The 8,116-nt window shown below is 43.6% G+C and overlaps 1 protein-coding gene across 3 annotated transcripts in view; it reads right to left on the reverse strand.

The window, feature by feature from the left end:
* LOC309338795 (amine sulfotransferase-like) overlaps window positions 1–8,116 on the reverse strand; it is a 43,888-nt gene that overhangs the window by 8,305 nt on the left and 27,467 nt on the right. The gene's annotated exons all lie outside the window — the stretch shown is intronic.

Genomic DNA, 8,116 nt, shown 5'->3' on the forward strand with positions numbered 1-8,116 from the left:
GAACATAACCACGCCTCAGAATGTGAGACATCACACAGAACTGTTTAACCCTGTAAGTTCTGATTCTCCTCACATAAAGTTCATCCATCAAAATTCACACATCTTCAGATTTTGTGATACACCTTTCTACTCATCCATACCCTTAAGACTTAGAAGAGGCAGAGACAGTTTTTACTTTGAAAGCAGAGATGGATCCTGGCACACCTACTTGCTTGCTGAGAATAGGACTGGTTGACTCAACCTGTACTAAATTATATTGTGATGGTTTATAAATATCAGAGTCTGGTTACAGTTTGAGATCCAAAGAATGGGTGCTGCTAAACTCTTGGAAGAGCACAAAGAACCATTCTTATTTACGTATTCTTATAAGCTGTAAATGATGGAATCTGTGATTTTTTCATGTGATCGTGTTTGCTCAGTGAACGACAGGGAGGAGAATGTGTGTCAAACAATGCAAGGAATACATTCTGGGTGCACTTGTCTCTTATCAAACTTTACTGCCTTGAACTGGCATGCAGTATGAAGGTGCAGCTTTTTTCCTATAGGCTGGCATGGGCTTGAATTCTGATTAATCATTGTCATTCACTAGGAATTGAATGCTTCCTCCATCTAAAATGCTTGTGAGGCAATTTTATATTGGAGTTCAAATAAGTTCTCCCATCAAACTACTTTTTCAAATCTGCTCAGGTCAGAGTTTTGGCACTCTTGCAAAGTTTATGACCCTTGGGGTAAGATGAGGTCCTCTGGAATAAGACTTTGTGAGTTGAGGACCCTCCACCCGCATAGGATTATAATAAGACACACAGACACATTATTTTAGGTTAATGGGCAAAATTAGGCCACAACTTTTATTGGTTACAGTATATGAGTAGTATTGGCTTAAGCATTGGATGAAACAGCAATACAAGACTCCACCCCGCACAGCCGGGAGTCATATTGGGGTTAACAACCAATAGGAGGAGCTTGTTGATGTAAATACAACTGGAAGCTCCCCCGTGACATCACTGGGGGTCGTGCCATGGCCCTAGCCACTAGCAGGGCATCAGACAGGATCCATGTCCTCCGAATTCCTTTAACGGAATACCCAAAAGAGGAGGGGTAGATGATGGTGCATACCCAATCCTCCAACACAACACACATATTCCAATGCCTAACCACAACCTGAGCCAAAAAAGCTCCCCACCAATACCCTCACTGCTGCAACTAATTCCTAATACTTCTGATGACGTCTGCCAACCACACATCATTTCCTTGATCGGAAAGATGGACGCCATCGTCACGAAACAGAAATACATCGCTGAATTGGATGTCAGGATGTGCAATCACATGGCCATTCATATATAGCAGCTTGCGGGCCACCGCACGATTCAGAAGTTTCCTGGATTTGTCAATGGCTATAGGGTCATGACTGCTACACCACACCCTTCTTTTTAGAAGGAAGGACCAAAACACAGTTGTTTCTGGGAATAATACAGCCAGTTCATCAAAGTCCTTCTTAATGTGGAAAAACAAGTCCACACTCTTCCTGAAGGCAAGGTCATTCTCCCCTAGCTGGATAATCAAGATGTCGGGAGGACCAAAAGATGCTGCATTTGCCTTCACTACTGGCATAAACTCTTCCCAACACATGCCATGTCTTAAAATCCAGGAAACACGAACACCTGATGGCAGACCAAGGTCATTGCCGATGCCACACTTGACCATGCACACACAGGCCCAATGAACAATGCTATGACCACAGATCCAAATTTGGAGACCTGGAGAAGCTGGAAAATAAGAAAATGAAAAGACAGATAAGGGTTGAGCACTATGGATTTTGAAAATACAGGTGAGCAGTTGAGAATTACTGATTCTTGCGAATGTATCCCTTATAAGCATTTGACTTCTAGCGACCTAGTTCCTTGATCCTATCTGTTGGGAGGCCTAAATGGGATGCCATAGTGGCTGCTCCAATCCTAAAGGAGTCTGGGAAACCACAGGCATCAATTGCCTTACGTAAGACATGCGGGAACTGGTGTCTCATCAAGCAGGAACCATCTTCATGTATGAATAAAGGGACCACACAGGCAGATCTAAGCCTCAAATGATGTTTTTTACTGGGCAGGGGCCCTGATGTTTGGATGCTGCTAGCTTGATCAAGGCACCCCTGCCGCTCTGGTCCATTTTTGACTGCTGAATGTGCAATACCAACTCAGAACTAGATAACTGAATGTCTTCTAACAGCAGGCCCCATGAGGTACTATTTGATTGGGTTTCTGCAACAACCTCCCCCACTCTCAAGGTTCCAAAGAAAGCAACAGCATAGGCAGCGGAAAATAATCGTGCTTCATATTTTGACCAACAAATGGACCTAAGTTTTCTGCGTATCAAACAGAGAAGGCCAAAAGTTATTGGCCTTCTGCCATCCGTTTTTGAGGGTTGAAGCCTGCTCCATCCCTCGATTGCACTATGGACAATAAAGTCTGCACAAGGGTCAAATGAAAATGTTGATTTGCTAAAGAACATAATTGTAGCAATGTGAATTTTAAAAGTTTTTGCAGCACGCCCAAAGTTATGCAGATGTGCCAAGTATTGTAGAACATGATCAGGAGTGGGCGGAATACCATGCATGAGAGCTATCTCCTTAAACTGAAATTCCAAGAAATCACACCAGGCTTTTTTATACGACCTGAGAGTGGAAGGTGCCACAGAGGCCAATACTCCCTTGATAACTACACGCTTCCAAGGTTCCAAAGGTGGTCTGGGAAAGGTTCTGGCAGCAGGTGAGCCTGAGGTGCTAATGACTGGAAGTGGTTAATCTGAAATCGAGATTATTATTAACGCCTGGGATGAATTTGGCAGAGAAAATAATATTAAATTTGAGGCACAGCAGCACGAATGCGTGAAGCAAACCAGAAACCCTCTCGGAACGCAAAGACTGTTTGGCCAGGACGTTCACCACTGCTTGATTATCTGTCCTAAAGCACACCCGGCGATCACGAAATTCATTAGTCCAAAGGTGCACAGCCAACACTATGGGAAAAAACCTCAAGAAAGGTAAGGTCCCGAGTGATGGCCTCGCCCTGCCAGCTTTCAGGCCAACGCTGAGCACACCATCGCCCCCTAAAGTAAACTCCAAAGCCGAGGGACCCTGTGGCATCTGACTGGACCTGAAAGTCTGAAAACAGTTTAAGGTTGTCCTGCCATAGGGAGATTCTATTGTAATTTTCTAGAAACCTGAGCCAAATCTCCAAATCTGCCTTGACAGACTTGGGCAGGTGGACCCTGTCATGTGGGGACTTAAGGCACACAGATAACCTAGCCTGGCTGGCACAGAGAAGTCACCCTGGGGATGCTACCCTGCAGGCAAAGTTAAGGTGTCCCAGGAGAGACTGGATCTGCCTGAGGGTGACCTTCCTGAGGGGGGAATTTGCAAAATAAATTCCTTAAGGGCAACCAGCTTATCCAGGGGCAGACGGGACGATTGGGCGATGGTGTCTAATTGAATACCAAGAAAGGTGAGCGTTGTAACTGGGCCCTCTCTTTTGTCAGCTGCCAAGGGGACTCCCAGCTCCTGCGTCAAGGAAGCAAAAGCCTCTAAAAGAGAAGCACATTCAGAATTATTTGATTTCCCAATCAATAAAAAATCATCTAGATAATGAAGAACTGCTAACTGGTTCTATAACGCAAAGCCCAGTCCAGAAAGGTGCTAAATGTTTCGAACACTGCACAGGCAACCGAACAGCCCATAGGCATAACTTTATCAATGTAAAATCCACCCTGAAATTTGAAGCCAAGAAGATGGAAATCGCTATGGTGAACTGGCAATAATTGGAAGGCTGAATCAATGTCACACTTTGCCAAAAGAGCCCCCTGTCCTAAACTGCGAACAAGGTTGACAGCCTGATCAAATGAGGTATATTTAACTGAGCAAAGTTCGGGGGGTATAGCATCATTAACTGAACCCCCTTTTGGATAGGACAATCAGCCTGAATTCCCCTGGGGTCTTTTTTGGCACGATGCCTAAAGGTGAAATGTGAAGGTTTTTGAGGGGGGAGTTAAAGAAGGGGCTGCCACCTGCCTGCCTTGACCTCTTTTTCTATCTTTTTTCCTGGCAAACTCTGGCATTTCCCTCACAGATTTTTGGTTTGGAAAATCTTTAGCTGTAAGAGTACTTGACAGTACTCTAAAGAGTATTCTAAAACCCTGAGAAAAACCATGCCACAAATAGGAGGCTGCTTCCTTATTAGGATAAATGTTTAAAATATGACACAGGGAGGAAAATTTGATGGGAGTGAAAGCCAAGCAAAGGAGGTTGTTATCTGCGGTTTGCTGCTGAGCCATTGTTGGGGCCAGGGTTTTTTTTGGGGGGGAGCCCTGCTGATAGTGCCCCTGGCCCCCCGAAAGGACTGCCTCCATTTGAAACATGACGATACTAGGTGGGCACCACCACACACTCATGAGGATACTTAGAAACCTGCCTTTGGCATAACCCTTTGTTGTGCTCCCAGCAGAATTTGCGTTTAAAATCCATCTTTGTGTCCAATTTACCTGAGCAGATGTGATTGTGTTTGCTCAGTGAATGACAGGGAGGAGAATGTGTGTCAAACAATGCAAGGAATACATTCTGGGTGCACTTGTCTCTTATCAAACTTCACTGCCTTGAATTGACATGCAGTATGAAGGTGCAGCTTTTTTCCTATAGGCTGGCATGGGCTTGAATTCTGATTAATCATTGCAAAGTTCTCCCATTTATCTTTTTCAAACCCACTCAGATATACTTGAGGGCCCTTTGCAATGTTTATCATCCTTGGGGTAAGATGAGTTCCTCTCGAATCAGACTTTGTCACTCTTCTTGCACAACTTTTCTCCAGGGGAGTGAGGTGAGGTGAGGTGAGGGAGCGATAAGCAGCCCTGTCCTCTGAATTAAAGCCAAATGTGCTCAATAAGACTTTCCCTCATAATAAATTTGTTTAGGAATGAAGCTTTCAAAGAGATTATTCAGTACCATAAAAATAAATATCTGTTCCAGCAATCAAGATGATCCCCCAATTATTTGCAACACATGGATTGCTAATTGCACAAGCATTCTTCAGGGGCCAAAGGTGAGTAAATGACAAGCAGCATACAATAAAACTGCTCTTGTGATTTTTATGTTACTTTTTCTACAGTTCTGAAATTATACTATATCACACAGTTATGCATGCCCAGTAATTTGGTGTAACCCACCAAAGTGACTTATCTTCACGTGGGAAATGATCAAGTATCCATATTGGTTTTGTAGTACCATTACAAGGAAATTGCTTCTTGCCTGCAATAGTTCTACTCAAAATGCCTTCAAATAATCACAAGCATCTGTTCCAACAATCACAGCTCTTGACCAATTATTTGCAACACATGGATTGACAGATGCTATAACACATGCACATCCTGTTCTAGAGGAGGACCTAAGCAAGGAACTCTATTGAGAATACTGCTTGCTTGGTTCCAACACAGCTTTATTTTTTTTATTTATTTTTTTATAAATTTTTATTGAGGTTTTTTTTATTACAATAGAAAGAAGAAACAGCATAGCAAAAAACAAACAAAAAAAAGAAAAACAAACATAAAATTTAACGTCTTATAATAACCAACTTTTCTTCATTTTTGGACTTCCTCACGTCTCTCACTCCTACTTTCCAAATTTATAGAGCTTTAACCAGCAATTTATCACCTTGTTTCCATTCTTATTGTACACTTTTCCAGTATTTTGTCCCTGACTTTGAATATTTTTATCTAGGTCTTAAATCTCTAATCTTACCATAGTATTTATTCAAAATTTATTTTTCTCATAAAAATTCACTCATTCTCACAATCTTTTCACCAAATTTTATGGTGCCCAGTTACTTTCAAATCTCTCATCCTTCTTAACACTCATACAATTTACAGTGTTTTTGTAAACAGTCCTTGAATTTCTTCCAGTCCTCTTCCACTACTTCCTCTCCCAGGTCTCAGATTCTGCCAGTCATTTCTGCTAACTCCATGTAGTCCATCAGTTGCATCTGCCATTCTTCCAGTGTGGGCAAATCTTGAGTTTTCCAATATTTAGCGATGAGTATCCTTGCTGCTGTTGTTGCATACATAAAAAATGTTCTATCATTCTTTAACACCCTTTGGCCAACAATGCCCAAAAGGAAGGCCTCTGGTTTCTTAGGGAAGGTATACTTAAATACCTTTTTCAGTTCATTATATATCATTTCCCAGAAGGCCTTAACCCTGGGGCAAGTCCACCAGAGGTGAAAGAACGTTCCTTCAGTTTCCTTACATTTCCAACACTTATTATCTGGCAGGTGATATATTTTTGCAAGCTTGACTGGGGTCATGTACCACCTATATATCATTTTCATAATGTTTTCTTTCAAGGCCATTACATGCCGTAAACTTCATACCGGTGGTCCATAACTTTTCCCAGTCAGCAAACATGATATTATACCCAATGTCCTGTGCCCACTTTATCATAGCTGATTTAACCGTTTCATCCTGTGTATTCCACCTCAGCAACAAGTTATACATTCTTGAAAGTACCTTAGTCTTAGGTTCTAACAGTTCTGTTTCCAGCTTCGATTTTTCCACCTGGAATCCTAACTTTTTATCCAATTTAAAAACCTCTTTAATCTGAGCGTAATGTAGCCAATCTCGCACTTTGTCTTTTAGTTTCTCCAAACTCTGCAGGTTCCAACACAGCTTTAGATGGACATCAGCAAATCTCTCAAGATCTGGACAATTGGTAAGGTAAAGGTAAAGGGACCCCTGACCATTAGGTCCAGTCGTGACCAACTCTGGGGTTGTGGCGCTCATTTCGCTTTATTGGCCAAGGAAGCCGGCGTACAGCTTCCGGGTCATGTGGCCAGCATGACTAAGTCACTTCTGGTGAACCAGAGCAGCACACGGAAATGCCGTTTACCTTCCCACCACAGTGGTACCTATTTATCTACTTGCGCTTTGACATGCTTTCGAACTGCTAGGTTGGCAGGAGCAGGGACCGAGCAACGGGAGCTCACCCCGTCGCGGGGATTCGAACCTCTGACCTTCTGATTGGCAAGTCCTAGGCTCTGTGATTTAACCCACAGTGCCACCCGTGTCCCTTGTGTGTACCAATGCATGTGTGTACCAATTGTGTGGACAATTGGTACATGCATGCAAGACAGAGAAAAAGTTTGTACAGTGGTGCCCCGCAAGACGAACGCCTCGCAAGACAGAAAACCCGCTAGACGAAAGGGTTTTCCGTTTTGGAGGCGCTTCACAAAACGAATTTCCCTATGGGCTTGCTTCGCAAGACGAAAAAAAAATCTTGCGAGTCCCCGCGGGTTTTTTCTGCTCCCCCCCCTTTTCCAGCTGATCCGCTGATAAGCCGCTTAACAGCTGATCGCTAGAAGCCGCTAGACCGCTGTAGCGCTAATCCGCTAAGCTGTCAATGGGCTTGCTTCGCAAGACGAAAAAACTGCTAGACGAAGAGAATCGCGGAACGGATTCTTTTCGTCTTGCGAGGCACCACTGTATAAGTATTCTCAAGCTGGAAGTAGACTCAGTTCACCACTAATATTCCAGCAGAACCTGAAGAGGAGCCTTTCCATCTGCTCCTGAAAAACACTCTCAAAGCTTTCACTTTTTTGCAATGGCCATCATGTTTTCCCAGTCTCCAAGAGTGCCTGGCACTGTGGTGGTCAAATAGATAGTTGTAACGCCAGGTTGTCACAAAATGCTATCCCTAGTTGCTGCACAGAATCCGGCACCTTTATTGGGAGGTTCCAAGATCAACATGCACATTCTTTTAGTGTAATGTCTTCCAAACATGGAATAGTCACATACCCTTTTTGAGAGAAAGAGCACCTGGAACCCCGGGAATCTTGCACTGCTCAAAATTGGGATGGCATGCAACAAGATGGGATAAGAAGTCTTTCTTGACAATAGATTGCGGGGGTAGGAAGCAGAGGGCTTCTTCACTGCTTTGCTGTCAACTCCAGCCCAGGTTTCTCAGAGATGGGCAGTGGGGTCAGGCTAGGACTAGTGATGTGCCCCTCTGAGCTCCTGAAACTTGCCCAGGGCCTGATGTGTTTGACTGCTGCTCTCAGGCCTAGGTTGGACCCTGGGCTAAATT

This window comes from Podarcis erhardii (assembly GCF_964252035.2).
Source record: "Podarcis erhardii genome assembly, chromosome: 3".
Classification (NCBI taxonomy): domain Eukaryota; kingdom Metazoa; phylum Chordata; class Lepidosauria; order Squamata; family Lacertidae; genus Podarcis; species Podarcis erhardii.